Here is an 18,491-nt window from a genome sequence, read left to right as displayed (position 1 = left end):
AGAAATAAAGAATGACTCTCAGTTCTTACTTATGATGATCATCTTGATACTTGAAAGGCCCTTAATAGCCCATTAGCAACCCATTACAGTGATCTTTCTGCTAAGGTGACCATCTCCTGCCATGACAGATGTGATTACACACAATACATCTCCAGGCTGTGGGGTGGGCTAGCACTGATCCAGGATGCACACATCCCAGTGGCAATCAGGCAAGAAAATCAGGTTATTGTTTCCAAGCACAAGCTGGCCAGAAACAAAATAAAAGTTGACTAAAGGACAGCTAACTTTCCCTTAGTGATGTAAAGTACAGCCTAGAGAAAAATATATTTTCACATTCCCAAATGTATGAATGAAACACTGAAACAGAAGAGTAGTGATTATTACCAATAAGCATCAACTGAAGATACCAGTCTCTGTGTGGAAACTTTTGAAATTATTTTCATAAGTTGTTTTGTTTTGTTTCCTAGTGGAATATTGATGCTGCCAAACAAAATAGGAGAGGTATCCATATGGAAAAAGAGAATGTTTTAGGGTTGACACAGACAGTGATAAAGGTCAAAGATTAAGCAGTCACAGAAGATGAAGTGAGCTGCCTAAAGTGTTCAGAAAATTAAATATCAGATCTAGGAAAATAATCTGGTTTCTGAGATCCAGAGAGGTGTCATATCTGGGTCAAACCATTACCTTTTGAGGCCAATAGCTTGGACAGTGCCTAATTAGCTAATATTGTGAAGAGATTGGATGTGAGTAAGCAGTGATAGGACATAACACCTGTACAGACATAAAAAGGTAGTAGTCCATGATCTTTTACCAGCTCTGCAAAGAGAATTACTAAATTTTACATTCCTAGGGAGAATTGATTTAGGAGTATACCTGGTGTTATATAAACACACCGTTCATGGCTAAAGGTATTTCACAATGTGAGAGTCCTCTTTAGTCATAGAAAATGCATAAATCACTATTACACGAAAAAACCTGAAAGCCAGCTTCCAAATTTCCCTCTTTAGAGAACAATAAAAGTCAATCATTGACCCAGAAAAGCTCAAATAAAGCTTTACTTACAATTTACAACCAAACAACTTACATCAAACATTTTCTGAGGGAGAGAGATGTGAGTGACTCATTGGAGAATGTAATCTAGACTAACCCTTGGCCTTTGCTCTCTCACTCAGGCTGCTGCTACCTGCAGCTGTTCATTTAATGCAGAAGCATCTCCACTCTGCAGAAGAGTTGAATCCACTGCACACCAGCATTATTGGGACATGGGATTAACACACCGTAAACAAGATTTGTCTTATCACAACTCGTGGCAAGAGACTGCTATGTAGAACTGTAAATTGTCATGAAGCTGTCTCCATAATCCTTCCTGCATTCATTTTTATTAGATTTCTTACTGCTTCCTTCAATCATGTTTGCAGATTATTAAAAGTAGGAGTTTGGGAAAAAGCAGTCTTTTGAGCTGTCAACTCTGACACTGCTGCACAGACAGAATGCATATAAATAAAAACCCTCCTAATTTTTGCTTTAGTATATTCTGATGTAGTATCATGTGTAATTGTGCTGTTAGCTGCAAGTTCCCAGGTGAGACTGGAAGTGATTTTGTCTCCTTTATCATGGCTTGATGACTTTTTTACTACTAAAGGAACACTTGTGTATTAGCATGTCAAGCTGGTAAAACAATCAGGCTGATACTGAAATCATTTTGGTTTGTTAAATTCTTATCTTCCTTTCCATTTTAACACTTCAGATGTTCAGTGTTTGTCAGCAATAAAAGCAATGGAAAGAACAAGGGAATTGTGTTCCAGGCAGGGGAGGAAGCAGAGGCTCGTTCACTCCACAGCAAGATAAGGGAGAGTTCCCTGGGATGCCTCACTCATTGGGGTTCTTCCCTGTGGAGCTTTGGTAAATCCTGATTTGAGTCAGGAGAGCGAACAGAGCACACCTGTGTCTCTGGTCAGTTCAGCACAGTCACCTCAGGGTGCTGCTGGCTTTGTGTCTGTTTGCCAGAGCTGCTCATGACCCTGTAGGAAATCTCCAGGCATTGCCCAGGAAGAGCATCCCTCCCTCCTGCACCATGACCATTCCTCCTGCCCGGTTTTGCTAGCACAGCCTTTCAGTATTTTTTCAGGACACCACAATAGTGCTCTCATTTCAGTCTCTCTGCCACTTTAGAATATTTGCTTTTTTTGATCAGATGGCCCAAGTGCCTTCACAGTGTTCATTTTCCAGAGCAGCTAGCGAACAAAACTCCTCCTATTACAGTTATTTTACTTTCTAGCTCCAGTACAGCTTCTCTAGGAAGTAACAGCACCTGCAGCCCTCCTGAAACCTGAAAAAATAAGTATTTCTTCTTACTTGCTGTTTTTATAATGGGTTTCCCATTCACAGCTGTCTTTCCTCCAGGGTAGAAGACCACCACTGTAAGCACCTTTTCCTGCTGTGGCTCCTCAGGCTGCATTTCTTCTGAGCCCTGTCAAGGGACTTATAGAAACCTCCTTATGCTGCAAATAGTTAGTATATCTTTTATTGTTGGCTGTTAGGAGTAATGTTTCAAAACAAAACCTAATTAATCACAGAAGTGAGTAAAAGTGAATAATTAAATGGAGATAAAAAGTGTAATTCACACAAATGCCTAATTATTGTCAGTCTATTACAATTTTCAAAATCTCATATGCATCTTAATTCACTTGTGAAAGTTGGGAATGCAGCTCCTCCATCACTTAAATAGTTTTGGAACTGTTGTGTACCAGTTCTTGTTTCTTGCCTTGAATCTATTTTATGCTGAATACTTTATGCACAGATGTCTGTCATAGAGCAGACTAGCACAGTGTTGGACCATTAAATATCAGCCCAGTGCTATTCTGGACTGACTAAAATGCTTGTCATTGTCTGAGAAGGGGGAAAAGAGGGTTTTACTGTGCTTTGCAAGTGTTTGTTTTCTGGTAAATGATATTCACATGATTTACATTAATTTGTAGGTGACTGAGTGTGTCTAATGGTGTCAGGATAATTAGAGGGAAATGTTTCATGGTTTGCAAGGAGCAGAGCTCTGTTTCCCTTCATGACTGAGGCCTGGGTATGAGAAGATAAATGACTCTGGTACCAGAACACATCTGATCAGATTCATTATACATGGCTGTACACATCTTTGAACTCTGGCTGACTCTGCAAAATGGAAAGAGCTGCATCACGTCTTGGGGTGTCCTCAAGTAAGCAAAGAGGCATCTTTGCCTGCCTTGGGGAGTTTGAGCAACAGGAGAACCAGAGCTGGCTAGTTTTACTCAAAATGACATTTCTCCAATGGTGTGATACCTTCACTTTGTCTTGGGGCTTGTGATAAAATATTGCATTACTGCCTGGCTAATTCCAAGGGTTAGTACAGACTAAAACAGGCCTGTTCTCCCAGGAAATAGCAATCCTCAGGCAGAATTCTCTCCCAGGAAAGAGCAAACCTCAGGCAGAATTCTCCCCCAGGATTGGAGGCCGGTGCCATACTGGATGGAAGAGGACAAGGAATGGGGCAGGAACTGGAGCAGGGTGTTCTCCTGAGCCAGCTATCCCACAGATTTGTGCAACCTCACAGGGATCTAGGACACAGATCCTGGGGAAAATGAGGAAGAGAACGAGCACAGATTTTTTTCATTCTGTTTCTGCCTGCCCAGGCTTTAGCCCAAGTCACTCTGTGGTCAGATTTAGACAATGTGCCCCAATGCCTGCTCAGTGAAACCACATGGAACACATTTGAGAAGCTAATCTTATCAGAAGCTGCTTTTTGAAATTCATGTAATAATTGAACCATTTGCAAACTTCCCTACTGGTTTGTGTTTGCTGTTCCACTCAGGCACATGGGGATGGATGCCCTGTGGGCAGGTTCATCCAGCATTAATTCTGCAGCTCAGCAAAGGGGAATTAAAGTAATAAGGCAGGGAGACAAGGGACTTAGGCTAAATCAAAAGTAGAAGTGCTGTGTATAGATGTTAAAAAGGGAAAAGCCATGGTCTTCAGGGTGGAAGTGAATTGAATGAAAGGACTCAGTGGCAAAACAAATATCAGTGGGAAAGTCTGACTCCATCTGATAGCACTACTGTTAATGCCAGATATTCCAAAGTCTCAATGCCAGTTAACAAAAAATAATAAAAAAAAATTAAAATCACACTTACTAAATGAAATAATAAGTTCTTGTTTTCCCTCTATTTTCTTTTCATGAGTACAGTACAGGGAGTCGTCCTGTCACATTTTTTGTCATTGTTCCCCACAACAAATAAAGCGTAGAAGTATATTTTCTCATTAAAGTGAGATCAGTGTGTGCAGCAGGTTCTTGTTATATTTCTGAATCTGCCATGGCCCTGCAGGGTGACTCAGATTAGCAGTTTTCCTGCACTCACATGCTCTGCAAAGCAGGTTGAGAGCTGTGGGTGTGGGGTACCAGAGACCAACCCTGTGATGTGTGAGCCATGTCCAGAGGGCTTTCCTCTGTGCCAAGTCCCTGGCAGGTCCTGTTCTCTCATGTACACCAAGGAACCACAAGAAATACTGGGTAGTTTTTACTCTCATCTCTCCTAATCCTTGGTGTTATTCCTCACACAGTCTGCAGACCTGCATTGTTTAACATTTACCTCTTTTGTGTTTATATAACCATTATCTTGGTTTTCAGTGGAAGTTTATGTGAGTGCTCAGCTTGTTAGGAAACTTTTTTTTTTCATTTCATTTTTCCTCTAAAATAATTTATTTTGAAAATGAGGTCCATATTTTGTATTTTCTGTCTGGTTCTTTTTCTGCCCTGGAATATACATGATCCTTACAGTGTATTTGTGTTTTACTTTCTGTAATCTGGGAAGGAATTTGGAATAGTATGCATTCCTCCAAGTATTTTTTTAAAGTTTTTGCTTGGATTTGGTTTTTTCTTATCATGCCTTAAAGGTGACAATAAGCACTTCTCATAAGAATCTCAAAGAACACCACCTATGACTCAATAATATTAAGTTGTTTTCTATTCCTCAGCCTTTTGAAAAAGTAGAGCTTAAGTTTTCATGCTGGAACTTAATTTTTTTTAGATTACTAGTAAAATATAAAATATTTGTGAACCTGATTTTTAGTTCACTGATATTATTGGTGAGGGAAGGGTTTTGCTTCCAAAAAAGCCCTTGTCTCACTCTAAGTGAAATTGCTTATAGCAGTCTTAAATGTGAACTACAAACTAATAGAGTTTCTCTGTAGCAACTGCTGTCTTTCCAGTGTATGAGCTGCATTCTGAGATTTGAATATGTAAAATGACTAGGTCAGGCTGTCTTGAGGATATAAAAATTATTGGATGAAGTAAAATTTTGCCTGAAATTAAATTTGCAGGAAATCAAATATCTGTTGTTTAGTTCTAAGCAGATGTTGAAAAGGTTTTCCTGGATGCCATCCTTCTTGATAGTATGTATTTTGATCTGAAGCCAACTAAAAAATCTGGATGCTAGTCTGGATCTGGAAATTTTCTTTAAATAAGCATATTAGTTAAGTATGTAAATCTGCTTATCATCACTTAAGGAACATTGCCAGAGTAAGAAACATCTGGAGCTCAATATCAGCTAACTTATTAATTCACATTTTTAGTATGTTGCATCCAGAGTATTGTAGGATTCTGTTATCTCAATTGCTTAAGTCAGCTTTATCTTAAAGGCAATTAGCTGTAAGTTCTGTTGTTTACATTTAGACTCACACAAAGTCCACAGAGTGCAGCTTTACAGCCCTACACACTCAGCTCCCAGAGCTGCTCAGAAATAGAACAATACACACTGTGGCACAAGGAGCTCAGAGCTGAAGTAATCGTGGCGTTGAGCACCAGTGCTTGCTTCCATGGGACACAGATTCTGGAAATGATTGTTGCTGGTCAGCATTTGGAGCTCCTGCTCTGGTTTCTTTATCTGAACTCACCACAGTCTAACTCTGAGAAATGATTATTTGACCTGTTCTTGGTAAGAACATAACTACAGATGTCAATAAAACCATGAACCTTACTCAGTTTTATGACTACATTTCCCCCTAAGCTTAAAAAATATTCTCAGATTTTAAATTTACAAGAAACCATTTGCATAATTTTTAGCATTTTTAAAACTGATGGATGCTGGATGTTTTATGGAGTATTTCTGCTAGCTTAGATGATAGATTATATTAACCCATGAGAGGCACCTTGCAGTTACTGAAGTGAGAATGGCTAATAGCTGTCCCTTTATACGTGAAAAGTCTAGAAAATAAAGGAAACATTGTTTAAGGAAATATTATTTATTGGTGGTGAGAAATTAGTATAAATCTCTACACAGAGGAAAAAAAATTCAAAAATTTTGAAACTGAATCAAAAATCTTAGAACTGCACAAGCAAGATGGAATATTCAATTCTACATAATTACGGTGGAGTCTGCCTAGTTCACATACTCTGGCTATGAATTTGAGGTGACTCAAAAAAGTGCACATAATTGTGAAACTTAGGTAGCAACACTTAAAGGATATAAATGGATATAAATACTCCTTTGTTTCTTTTTTATCAGTGAAATTTAATGATAATGGTACTATTAAAGTAAAACTCTTCAGACCTGATGGAATTCAGAAAATGCACAAACTCCAATTAATATTCTAAACAGATCCAGGCCTTTCTAGGAACTTGGCAGCAGTCTAAGGTAGTTCAGGTTTGTGTACCTTAAAATTAAAAACTTTCTTAGCTGCGTCCTCCTGCAAAAGGATATTTATATATTTCCATTTTGCATTTACTCCACAGGAGTCAGGCCCAACCCAAAGCATTCTGTGAATTAATTTTTCTCAAGTACTGCTCATTGCAGTCACAGTCCCTTAGCTGTGGATCAAAAGTGTTGGTCTTGTGTCCTTGAGCAGATTAGGTAACAATTTATGACTGCATGTGCTTGATGTGGCATCTGCTGATGAATTTAAATGCAGCCTTACAGACAGACCATAATGATCACTATTACTACTTTTAATAATTTGATTAGATGTAATGGCTCTGGAGCAAGGATTGCTTCTCTGTTGTTTGTACTTGTCATTGTGGAAGGGAGTACAGATCCAGAGTCTGATTTCCTTGGTGCTGCCATAAAATGAAAGCTACATAACAATATTCACAGTAATTTGGAAATATAAGGCAGATGGGGCATTCAGCTTATAAAGATGATTTTCTCTCATGTTCTTGCTGTTGCTCTGACTATGCAAAGTTACATTAGGGGGTAAAGTGTTCACCAGTTTTTGATATATAAAAGGAAAACTAAAGAATCTTAGTGTGATTCCATGAAAGAATTTTAATATTAACTGAGCAAACAAAGCTTGCATGTATGATCTTCTGTTACTGTTTAAATTATCATTATGTTTCAGGGTTTTAATAACTGGAAGATGCTTCACAATGTACCTAGTGTGTGAGCTAAGCTGTTCCAAATATTTTTCCTGACTCAAATCAATTAAGAATATTGTGTTTCATTGTGTACTTATAAATACAGCTAGAGTCTCCCTCTAGAGAGTGTATACATTAGAAGAGACAATTTTTGGAGGGCAAGAAATTACTAGCACAGTGTTGAAAAAGTGTTTCCTCCACGAAACAGAGAAAATGTATTCATTTTTATTATATACAGTAATTATACATTGCATTACTCAGCTTGTCGTGTACCTACTTGTTTTATGTCCTTATAGTTAGATATGTTTCTATAGAATAGATTGTAATTTTCTGCTGGTCAAGATAAGAAAACAACACAGGGAGTATAATAATATATATATAAACAAAAATTAATATTTTGTCATACAAAAACTTTTCCATTCACTTATTTTTTAAAGGAATCTCAGTGTTGGGGTGAGAGAAACCTACCTCATATTATTTTAAAATCTTTTTCACATGCATTTCAGCATTGGAAAGAGCAGTGGAGTCAAAGTAATCCTCATACTGACTTGCTTATATACAGGCAGAAGATATTTAACAGGGGCATTACTGCTAATTTCTGTTGTGATTTTAATTAATTAATGTCAGTTCATCTGTGCACAGATGACATCCTGGGTTGGGTTCATCAGAGTCTGTGAATCCATTAACTTCAGGTGAGACACAGCAGTAAGCACAAGCTGAAACTTGTTCTTTGAATTGGATTACACCCAAGTGTAGGCTGATTTCTATCTGTGTTGGTTTGGGCCCTCTCCTCTTTTTTTGTCTTCTCTTTCTTAAAAAAAAGTTTAAAATCTTACCCAGATTATAGGGGAAAGCTTCTAAATACAATGTAAATAAGCATCTGAAAAGAAAGAAATCTGTGATACAGCTCATAGCTGTTTATCTTTGAGTGAAAGACAAGAATTGAAGGGTGCTGTCCTTGCTTTTTTGTTCTTCTGGAAGAAGCATAACAGGAGGAGGTGAGTCATGAGTGTGTTACAGGAAACATGCAGCTCAGTGGTACATTCTGTTTGGCTTACTGAAATTGTGGAATCCTTTTCCAGCCCCTAAATGATCAACTGTGTGCGTGTAAATGATCACCAGTGTAGCTTTTAGGCTGAAAAGTTGTGACATAGGTGTAAAAATGACTTACAAGGAGCACTCAAAAGACAAATAATCCTTCTCATGTCATTGGGGGTTGCAGATTATTTGCTGCATGAAAATGAAAACACTTTCACTCACAAAGAACACAGAATTTCATCACATTCATATATCCTGAAGGAGCTGCTGAAAAGGAAGATATTTACTGGAATTCAGAAAGAATTTTCTTGAATCCTTATGGTGATAATAGGCCCTCTTTCTCTCTGCATCACTCAGCAGGTGTCAGCACTGAAAATGTGGGCCTAAAATGCTCACATGGAGTTTTCTCCCTTATATTATTATTTTTTAAGAACAACAAATAAGGTTTTTTGTTGAATCCAAAGAAGAAATTTGTTTTGACTGTAGAATGTGGTTCTGGAGAGGAACAGCAAGTATTACCCAGTGAATCATACTTTTCAAACAAAATGCAGCATACAGGAAAAGATCAAGGTTTATTATGCCTCACTTACTATCAAAGAAAAATGTAATGGCAGATGCAATGTTAGCAAATTCATGGTGCACTCTTCACTTTTCCACAGCAGATGAATGACTGTAATTGATGGACTGGTCAGACAGACTAAAACAAAATAGCATTTGTCTTTGACAGATCAAGGATTCACCTGCTTTCTTTTTGGAGAAAAACATGAAAGCTGGAATGAAGTTTTATTGGAAGTGATGCTTTTTCATTGTCAGCAACAGGCAAATGAGTGCTGGAGTGACAGAAGGTAAGCTCAATGTTCATATTTAATATTTTATTGCTAAAAGGCATGGATTTTTTCTGAGTAATTTATAATTCTAAGAGCAAGATTGAGCAGGACCCAGTGTTTAGCAACAAGAGAGGAGGCCAAATGGTTTTTCAAAACTTATTGTGTGCAACAAAGCCCCTTAACTGCTCAGTATACCTCAGAGTGTGCACTATGGACTCAGCAATATGGAAAATAACCAGAAAGTCCTCCTCCTACCATCTTTTCTCCTTCTTGCTGGTTGGTATTTTCCTTTATGATGTATCTAATGAGTCCTTTTGGTTTTTTGAGGGGTGTTAATACGGTTAAAACATTCTGGAAAGCCAAATATTATCCTTGTACCTTAGGGGGGAAGAGCCCATTGACATTGGTAGACAAGATCAGTGGTAGACATGCCTCCCTCCCACCCCCAGTGGACTGTCCCTTAAAACTATGTGAAACAAGCAGAAGATATAGTTAGATATAGTTTTATAAATATAATTTAATCCAAAAATTCCCAGTTCAGAGAAGGACTTGCAGAAAAACCTCACTATTTAAGTCAATACCTATTATTCTTCCCCCCAAAAAATTAGGGTGCTTCCAAAAAAAGAAAGGACATGGTTTTGTCTGCTGCCATGCTATCTAAAGTGCATGGCCTTTGCAATAAAGAAATCCAGTATATAAAACAACTTTTCCAATGAAAGCTGAATAAACAGTATTGTGTTTAATTTACAAACTATTAAATTTGTGATAATGCTATTTAAACACTGTGGTTCTCTACTGTACTTATCTGATATAATTCTTTCTTTGCATACAACCATGTCCTTCCAATATGAGTTGTCACATCTCTGATAAAATGGAGTTGAGAGTCATGACAAAAGCAGGAACATCTGGGAAATGAGAGCAGAAAAGCTGAGTGTCAGATAGCAATCAATGGATCACTTAGGGCAATTATGCTTAGGAAATGAAGGTAGTGCAGATGATGTAATTTGCACAGGATCAGGCTGGTGAAGGGAGGCAGCACTGCTCCCCTTAGGCTGTTCTGGAGATGCCTGTGCAGATGTCTGTCCTGGAAATGCCACACGTCCAGAAGCTGTCAGCTCCCTGAGGAACCTCCCACCTCAGCTGAGGCAGAGCAGGGTGAATGCCCCCTGGCAGTGCCATCCATTAGGGCAATCTGTGTAAGCCACACTCCACAGAAATGAGAGAAATGAAACGTGAATGGTAAAGCACAGAGAAGTTCTCCTTCCAGTCAGTTTAAGCTTCCTGGCTCAGTTCCAGTCTTGACACCTCTCCAGTGACACGTCACTTACTCTGTCTTGCCAGGTCTGTCCTTTCCCATTTGTCCAAGTGTTTTTCACTTTTTTGTCATTTCAGCTTAGCCCATCTTCCTTCTCTAAATTTTCTAGTGCAATTAGTTCACTGACTTTGTTGCCTTCCTTTTCACATCATGTCAATTATTCACTTGTCTATATTTCTCTTGCCTCAGCTGGGCACATTTCTCTTATGCAACAATTCAGCTTTAAGCTTCCCCTCCTCTTTATGCTGCCTCCATTAATATTTATTAATGCTTTGCACAACTCTTCACCAAGAACTTTGACTTATCTTAAAGACTTTCAATAATTAAGCCCCACAATAAGCCTATAAAGGATGCAATTATATTATCTATTTACCAGATGGCTAACCAGGAACAGACAGAAGTTAGCTAAATTGCCCTGGGTTAGAAGTTGGGGAAAGACAGCACTGGGAATAGAATCCAGTGTTAGTTGAGTTTCTCTGCCAAAAGCTTGTAGTACTACAAAGTGTGTATACCAGCTGTTGGGGAATCACTCTGCTGGCCCAGAATTGTCCTGCTCCAGCTAAGAGCTTAAGATCTATTATTGAATAGGTTTTCAAACTCAGTCCTTGCCCTTTTCTTTCCTAAGGGGGCAACAGAAACATCTGAACTTGTAAACTTAAAATGAAACTCTGCTGATGTTTTCCCATCTCTTCTGTAGTAAGCTCTGTAACTGAGAGAGGTCTATGGATAGCTGGAATTTTTTAAAATCATGTGTATTGTCAACAGAACACTCAGAAAAAGAGAATGTCATTGTTTGTCTGTCTATCAATCTTTCTGTCTGTCACAGTGTGAGCCAGTGAGACAGCCTGCCCATAGCACCAAAAAGCCATGCTGGATTTGCTATCTCTGTGACCAACCATCTGGACTACATACTGAATTCTCTGTCACCATTAAACAGAGGAGTCACACTTTGTAAATAGTGACTTTAGGGATTTTTTTCCAGAGCTACTTATTTGGTGAGGCTGGTAAATTCTAACCAGTTCTTGTAAATTTAGGTCTTGATTTTCATGTTCATCCTATTGTCATGTGTATGATCTTTAATATGGAGAATATTGAACAGAATAAAGCCTATGGACTATTCCAGATACAGGGTTTGCTGTGTATTTATGAAAGCATTGACATGGTGCTCTGACTATTTTCATCAAGTATTTTAGGATCATTTTAAGTCTTTGGGATCACTTTAAGTGTTACAATGGAGACTTGTGGTCCTTTCACGATATCCTTTCACTGATCTTGAAATCTCATTTTAAGCTAGACATGTCTAATTTTCATGCTGATAATTAATCAATGAAGAATGATTCTTATGAGGGACAGAAGTACTGATTCTCTACTGCCAGAGCTGTGGCCAGAGTGTGTAACTTCTATAAGGTTGGTCCCATTCCCCGTGGAGATAGAGCTGTTGTGCAAAATATTGTCATTAAGTTGTAAACATGAGGAAATACCTTTTGGTCATTTTGCCTTGAACTACCTATGGGTTCCTGGAAGCTTTCCAGTGTGAATGGTGAGGGCAGCAGTCTCCAGTTATTCTCAGCACATTTCCAGACCTTCAGGCAGGTGTGTATTCCAGTGCCCGAGGTGATGCCGTCCAGTCGGACGAGTTACAGTGTCCTGCACAAACTCACTGGAGTTGCAGAAGACCTTTAAGGGCCATTTGAGATTTTGTCATAAGGAAGATTAAATGCTGAAATCTGGATGGCCTTTCTACTTTGAGGAGGAAAAAAAGCCCATCCATATGAAATTGTGCTCATTACTGAGGAAAATAAATTCTTGTCTGTCAAGCAAACTGCTAGGCTTTAGAAATGGTTAGACTTGCACATCAATTACTAGGGAAAAACAACACCTGTGTACACTAATTACTAATTTAATGGAAGGTTTTCAGATATAGGGTCAAATTCTCCACTTGCATCAGTTGTATGCCACAGAAATGTCATTTTTGTCAATGGAAAAACCCACTGATTTACACTGGTAGGTGTTAGAGTAAATTAGGTGAATGAGATGTTATGGTGCACAATAGGAGTGTCATTGTAATAAATAACATCTTTAACTTTTAAATGTATGCTTTATATATTCTTGCATGATTGATGTCGCTTTAGGTACTGTTTGAGTTAATTTGAGTGCAGTTTTGTTTAGTCTTTGTCTCATGTTTGTTGACTTTTTACTCTCCTTGCTATGTCAAAAACATTTCGATGCTATAAATAAGAGCATGCATTAAATACATTCTTTGTGACAAGCAATGTGCAGTGCATTCACTTCTTTCTTCTAGAAGATAGATTATCTTTTTCATTATTTTGAATCTGCACTCTTCCAGTATTTTGAAGATCAGTAGAAGTACATTTAAACTCAGTTATGGAAAAATGATGCCATATATATTTTTTTTTCTGCTTGTGACAGATGTGTGCTTGCACCTGAAAATATCCACACTCATACAAACTGCAGTTTTAAGAAGTTGCAGAATCCATGACTGTGGTTTTATTTACTACAGGAGCTGTGTATGATGCTGTGGTACAAGAGCTTGTGTTATGATGGGATTGTGTATGATTCATAGGTTAAATCAATTAGGTTTAAAGTATTCCCTCTGGCTAAAGTGGTGGGTGTACAAAGGATCAGACTGGGGAGGTCATCATGCATTATTTGTAGCTCCCTGTGCCCTGGCACTTGAGGAGTTGTGTCCTAATTCCCACCCCCACCAAGCATTCTGAAAAATGTCTGATGTCCTGGCATGTATCTTTATGATTATATGGGTATGGCCAAATCTCTTACAGGTGTAAGTTGACTTGAGTGAAACTGTGTGTTTCCATTGAGGGAAAATTTCATGGATGGTGTGCACTGCACCCACAGCAAAGGGAGACTGGCAGAGTACAGTATAGTTCACTTAAATAAAAGCAAGAAACAGGAGGAAACATCAAGGGCAGTTAGCCACACAGTCTAGGTGCATGCAGAAGACATCATTGCATATTTTCAAGTTGTATATTTTCACCAAATATCCCATTTAGCCAGTGATCTGCAGGCAGGAGTAAGACAGGAAGAGTCTTTCCTTGTGTAACTGTCCTAGGGCTCAGAAAGTCCAGTGACTGCGAAGTCTAGTCTGATCTCAGGCAATTCTGTTTTATATTTGTCTTCATTATTGAGCAGGCTTCATATTCTCTTCCTCGGCTCACTGCAGCTTCATTGCTTCATTTCATGTATCAGGAAGCCGGACAAAGCTCAACTGGCAGCAGAATTTAGACTTTTATTAAGTCAGATAGAAATCATCTCACTCAGTAATCTGGAAAGATGGTGAGAAGTCACTAGTTTGGCAGGATGGTCTTTTTTAATTACTGCAGATTTCTGATCTACATTTCCCTGCAGTTTAGCATATTGTTGTGAACTTGCAATGTGAGTGTCAAACTCCCCTCTAGTGGTTGGTACACAGAGAATAAACATTGATTTAGCTTGATGACAAGCATTTAACTCTGGACAGAAAAAAATGACAATTCATATGAGATTCTGATGGTTGTACATAGCGAAATTTATTTATTTGTCTTTCTTCCTCTTTTAATGATTTAGTTACTTCACATGTTGAAATACTGTAATTAAAACATGATTCATTGTCAAAGCAAACAAACAAACACAAACAAACAAAAAGAACGATGGCATTATGCTCTGCAAAATGCGAATGTGCCACCTATTGGTGATGCCTTTGCACTTCTTGATTGCTCTCCAGCAGGTCGGTGGCAAGGTCACCAAGAACAATGCCACTTGTCCCAAACCACACCACAGGGCTACACACAGCTCTGTGCCTGTTTGTATTAGTGCAGTACTAGTGCTGCAATAATATAAAAGCAAGAATTGAGCAGTAAGTGTGAAATAAAGAACTGAGTGTTAAAAATGTGCAAAGAATAGAGTGACTCATTAAGTGTCATTATGATTAAAGAGTTCCATTTCTTGCTAACAGAGTTCTCAGCAGCAGATTGTGAAACCAGAAATACACTCTGCAAGGCAGAAGTTTTTTTGCTATGTGTGAAGAGGAAAGATATGGTGAACTTGTATGTTTCTCAGCCATCTGAGCTGTAAATTTGCACCTCTACAATCCTCTCAGAGAATCTGTTAATAACTTTTTGGAAGCTATTCTGCTTGAATCCTATAAAGCTGTAAGACTGGATCCTGCCTGCACAGGGTCCGTGCATGGAAAGGAAGAAGCCTCAGGACATCTGACACTGTAAACTCTGTTGTGAAAGTTTTGTTTCCCAGTTTTCAACAGCAGCCTTCATTCATCCTTTATGCATATTCAGAACTGTATTTCTGTTGAATAATTATTTCCCACAGGTACCTCTGTTCTTCAGCAAGTGCCAGTGATTAAACTGGTCTATGCAGAAGTGGAAACTGTATTTTAAATCTGTGATACTTCTAATTTGATTTTTTTTATAGTTTATATAGTAGTTACCAATTGTCCCAATCTCCAGGATAGTATTCAATCATTGCTTATGGTACAGTGTCACCTCTATTTCATTTCATTTAGTAGGAAAACAAAAAATCAATGTTATTAGTTTCCTCAGTCTAAAACCAGCAAAACTGCTATGTAGTAAAAAATTGTGGAATGTATTTTAGCTCATAATCTTCTCTATGGCATAGTTATGGTGATGGTTTGGTGTGGTTTTTGTGTTTTGTCTTTTCTTTTTTCTCTTTTTTTTTTTTGTTAGTGGCACAGCTTAGTGAAAGGACAGAGTCAGCCCTGACTGGCTGCAATAAGCTAAGCACTGGTGTGTGACATTAAATGTACACAATAGAATGTAAGATGTCATTGGAAACAAAACCAGTTCTGGAGAGATAAGGTAATAGTGAGAGCTAGCACAATTAAAGTACACCACAGTGTAATATTTGACTAATCATCTAAAAATATTGGTTTTCCTTAAACTTGAGATTTGCCAGAATCACAAAACAACCCAGCAGCCTAGATAAAAGTGAAAATAAAGAATCAACAAATCACATTTGAAAATATGGGATGTGTTGTTATACCCATAAAGATTGTAAAGCAATGGCTGTGTCAGGTCCTCTTAAAAATAATACACTTTCATCTTATGTCTTAATGTAAGAGCTTCTTTTGGAGCAGATGTTCTGGGAGTGCTCCCTCCCTTCTGCAATGACAGAAGCATAGCAATGCTCCTAGAGAGGTTTACCTTTCAGAGCTGACAAGTGTTAAAAGAAAATGGGGGGTGCGAACAGGTTTATAATCTACATCACAGATATGTGGGAAAGGGTTTTAAAATACACTGTGTAAGGAAGAGGAGAAAAATCAGACACATTAAATAAAATCTATATAAATAGTAACAGTGAAGTCATAGAATGATCTTTAGCAAAATAAGCCCCACTAAAGCAGGCCATGAGCAGTGAGAGCTGCTATTTCTTATGGGATGCAGTGATAAAGAAATTACATACTTATTTGAGAGGAACATAAATAAAGATTAATAGGTTAATGAGTTATTTTCCTTTCATTACTATACTATTGTACTTTATTATAATTGCTTTGCACTCATTTAATTAAATTTGAACTAGGGCCAACACAAGATAATTTGTTTTCCCTGTACTAAACAATGAGTATGCAGATTGGAAGTACTGAAGCAGTAATCAGCCCTCTGTTTGCAACACTTTTCTACTCTGAGTAGACATTATAATTGATAATTTGATTGTTGCAGCACTCTGTGCAATATATTTTAAAGCAACATTAACATAATGGAAATTATGTTGTGTGCCTAATCCAAGCTTTTCACTGTGTAAGTATATGAATCCCATTCTGTAATGAATTAGGGCACTATTCACCAAACATGCATACAACCTTTACATGCCTCATTTTGGAACAGAGCTATCTCCTTCTACTCTCCAGTCAATGTCTTCTCCATCAAGTTATATCACTGAAGTTGTACACAAAAAGAGCTAAAATATCTAAGCTAAGCATTTCAATGAAGGCTGATTTGTTCTGACATAAATCTTTCATTAAAACTAAGTAGGTTTTTTATAGTCCCTGTATAATTTTTGCATTATTTCCAAGGAAGGTGTTTATCCTGTCCATTAGATTTTATCTTTCCATTGTCTCTTTCCACCTTCTGAGAACCCCACTAGCAAAACAATGATGTGACTGAGAAGCTGAGGTAGGACTTTTCAATGCCTGTAATATAAACAAAAGCTACCTCATTACATTTTTATATATATTGAACTTAGGAAACAAAGCTTTATTTTGTTTTTCACGTTCTGCAAGAATGAGAGAAAAGAGAGGTTCTGTTTGATCTTTTCTTTTTCCCAATCACAGGCCCACCATGCAGTTTTGATGCATTGATTCCTGTTGCCCACAGGAGCTGGTGTCTGCATCTCCTGACCTGATGAGGTCCTGAGGGTGGTGGGACAGTCCTGAGCCCTTGTGTGCCACCTCAGCAGTCACCAAGGTTACCTTGCCTTTCAAGTCTGGGCCATGAAAAAGAGGTAGGAAAACAAAGTGAAGTGTGCTGGCTTATAAAACTCTGCCAACTTTAACTTTATTTGTTTTCTGACAAAATAAGAGTGGTTTTGCTTGCGTAAATATTTGAGTCACCTCATTTAATATTTGCCTGAAGTGTCCCTGTACTAGAAAGGTGAGTTGTGGGTTTGTAAAAGAAGTTCAACTTCTTTGAGAAAAGTGTTGTAGAGGAGAGTATTTCACTTACTGTCTTTTAGAACTGAGCTTGAAAAGTCTCCTATGGTCTTCCTTATATAAGGGATCCTACTGAAAATAATCATGATTAGTATTTTAGAGAAGTCATGATGAGCTTAACTGTGCTGCTCACTGGAGAGCAGTGCTAATGAGTGTGGAGAGGCCCAGGTTGCCTGCACAGACTTTTGTTCTCCACCATGTTTCCAAAGGAAGTTTTTGAAGGAGGTAGGAAGCCTGACTGGCAGGCTTGACTTCCCTTTTTTTCTCTTCTAGTGTGTAATTCCATTTCCTTTTGCTGACAATTCTTTAACATCATTATAAAGCCTAATATATTAGGAGAGAGGCCACTATAATACTCCTGGAGCTGAGAGAAAATTAGAACTACAGGAGAAATGAATGGTGTTACAGATATTCAAAAAGGTGTCAGAGAGTGCTCCTTGCATCACCACCCAGCTCTAAAACCACTGATCCTCTGAGAGCTTCTCTCTGTCTGTCACTATGGTCTGACACTACGTGCTTCTACTTTTATTGTTTTGGGATTTCTGTGCTTTTCCAGCCATGTCACAGGACCTTGGGGAACCCAGCCCCAGAGAGTTCCTCTCTTACATATGGGTTTTCACTGAACAGGTCCCTAAGATCTGTTTGGGGTCCAGAAGCAATGGGGGGGATTTGTGTGCATGGCAGGAGATGGAGCTGCTGCCCGTGGTGTGCTGGGAAGGAGCTGGGGCTGCGGGATCCCTGCTGGAATTCAGGGTGCAGGGAGCTCCTCTCCCCTTCATTCAGAGCCTGCAGGAGGCTCCTTTCCTGCCCTCAGCAGCACAAAGACAGAAGCCTTTTGTAACTTGTCTACCATGAGGCCTAACCAAAGTCCCCTGAGTCTTAATAAAGGCTGCAGTCATCCTCAGTGCGTTCAGCTTTGCAATAAAGGTTGGTGCATTTCAATAACTTTTGAGTTTTCCAGAGACAGGCTTTGCCTGAGCAAAGAGACACGGGCTCCATGACAGACAGGGCATCATTTAGTGTTCATATCAAGGAGTGGTGGGATTTTTCCACGCCACCTTAGAATCTGTTACGGTGGATTATGCCTTCAGAAAAACTAATTTATAATGTCTCAAGTAGAAAGTGGATCATAAGTGCTCTGTCTTTTTATACAAAGCCACTGCTGTCAGCCCATAAGGCAAATCCAGGGAGGCTTCTGTTTTCCATTTACTGTACTTTTCAATTGATTGGTCAGTG

General features: G+C 38.5%; 1 long non-coding RNA gene across 1 annotated transcript; it reads left to right on the top strand.

Moving 5' to 3' along the window:
* The first annotated feature begins 8,237 nt into the window (after positions 1-8,237).
* LOC132078887 (uncharacterized) lies at positions 8,238-11,557 on the top strand. Its single transcript, XR_009419336.1, has 3 exons — positions 8,238-8,373; positions 9,141-9,258; positions 11,382-11,557. It is a non-coding gene; the product is annotated as an uncharacterized LOC132078887 (long non-coding RNA).
* The last annotated feature ends 6,934 nt before the right edge of the window (positions 11,558-18,491 follow it).

Source organism: Ammospiza nelsoni, chromosome 13 (assembly GCF_027579445.1).
Source record: "Ammospiza nelsoni isolate bAmmNel1 chromosome 13, bAmmNel1.pri, whole genome shotgun sequence".
In the NCBI taxonomy this organism is placed as follows: domain Eukaryota; kingdom Metazoa; phylum Chordata; class Aves; order Passeriformes; family Passerellidae; genus Ammospiza; species Ammospiza nelsoni.
Note: the sequence above shows the minus strand (reverse complement) of the source record. Positions and strands in the feature narration are given on the sequence as shown.